Source organism: Sciurus vulgaris, assembly GCF_902686455.1.
Source record: "Sciurus vulgaris genome assembly, chromosome: 6".
NCBI classification, from domain to species: Eukaryota; Metazoa; Chordata; class Mammalia; order Rodentia; family Sciuridae; genus Sciurus; species Sciurus vulgaris.
In genome coordinates this window covers 73,101,538-73,103,595 of record NC_136466.1, presented here as the reverse complement: position 1 = coordinate 73,103,595, position 2,058 = coordinate 73,101,538, and positions in this window count along the sequence as shown.

Sequence of the window (2,058 nt, the reverse complement as noted above, 5' to 3'; positions counted from 1 at the left end):
GGCTCATTGCCTGGCAATTAGAAACTCAATTTTTTTTTTTTTTTTTTTTGCCAGGCGTGGTGGCACATGCCTGTAATTCCAGTGACTTGGGAAGTTGAGGCAGGAGGATGGCAAATTCAAGGTCAGTCTTGGCAACTTAGTGAGACCCTGTCTCAAAACAAAAACAAATAAACAATAAAAAACATAATACAAGGACTAGGGATGTAATTCAGAAGTAGAATGCTGGGCTGGGGAGATAGCTCAATTGGTAGAGGCTTGCCTTGCAAGCACAAGGCCCTGGGTCCCAGTACTGGGAAAAAAAAAAAAAAGTAGAATGCTCCTGGTTTGATCCCCAGAAAAAAAAAATTTTTTTTTTTGGATAGAGTCTCACTAGGTTGCCAGGCTGGTCCTCAAACTCCTGGCTCAAGTGATCTTCCCACCCAGTCTCCCTGAGTAGTTGGGACTACATGCCCATGTATCACACAAGGTTCAAAAAATAATCTTGAATAGATGAATAAGTGAATGCATGATAACAGGCATTAATTCATGTAATCCTTACACTTTTTTTTTTTTGGGGGGGGGCAGGGAGGGACAGGGTCTCTCTATGTTGCACAGGCTGACCTTGAACTCCTGGGCTCAAGTGATCCTCCTGCCTCAGCCTCCTGAGTATCTGGGACTATGTAGGAACTTGCCACCAGGCCTGACTACACTCATTCTTTATACAGTAAAATGGTCTTTTAGAAATGCAAATCAGATCATGACCACTCTGCTGTTTATCTTGCAAGTTTTTCCTATGCTCTTAAAGTAATATCCAAACTCCTTGTTAGTTCCTTCAGGTCTTTCATGATTTGGCACCCTGCTTCCTTCTCTGTCCTTACCTACTGCTGCTCTTACCCTAATTTACTACCCCTGGGCACACCAGCCTTCCTTATATTCCTTGAAGAGGCCAGGCTTATTCCATCCTAGGACTGTTTTCAGCTCTGGGATATTTTTCCCACTACAGGTTCATTCTAATCACTCAGGTGTCAGCTCAAATATCAGCTTTTCAGTGAAACCTTTCCTGATCCAAGTGAGTATTCCTCCTCACTGTAGCACCTAACACTGATTCTAGTTGAAATTATTTTGCTCATTACCTACATACTGTCTTCGTCCCTCTCTAGAATGTAAATGTCATGAAGCCTGCTCACCACTGTGTCTTCTGGTTTATAGTGTGGGACATAGTAAGTGCTTCAAATTATTTTTTGATTGAGCAAACAAATGGAAGAATGAATGAATATAATAATAGCATTCTGTGACAGAGGGCAGGTCCTGCCAGACTCAGGCAGACAGAAGAGTGATTTATTGTGATTAAAGAAATAAAAAAGCTGACCTGCTAAGAACTGATAAAGTAAGCCAGAATGGAATGTAGGTTTGCCAGATTTTACTCAGAGCTCACAGAGTCTAGGAATCCCATAGCCAACTGAGCCCTCCTGACTCCAGTCAACCCACAACCAAAATCAACACAGATAAACAAAAACCAAAGACTTTGACTTCTGTTTTATACAGTGCCCATATAGGGACCTACAAGGGCAGGTAAGGATTCCTGGCAGATATATCTCTCTGCTCTCTTACAATAGATTTTCTTTTTTCTCCATGTTTCCTGGAATTAAAAGAAAAAAAAATGTTGGTAGGTAACAGAAACAATGGAGACTGATGACTCATTCACCAATACATCTGAGATTTAAAATACATTAATTTAATGTGCTTTATATTACAAAGCAGAAAGTCTTATTTTTATAGCCCTTTTCAAACACCTACAAAAATCTGAATATACCAAAAAGAAAATTTTTTGAATGGTGAATAGAGAGAGCCCGGTTTCCATAATAAAGCCCACTGATACTTTAAACAGAAGGAAAAGAGCACAACCTCCCTCCTCCATTTCCTTCCCCCCTTTTAAATGGCTTCTTTTTAGATGTAATTTTGCTTGGTTGTCACAGACTTTAACTTTTCCCCCCACAGGTTCTCTTTCCCCATTGTTATCAACAAAAATATGAGCATGAAAGGGGTGGAAAGTGTTTGTTTTGTGTATACATCTTTGAT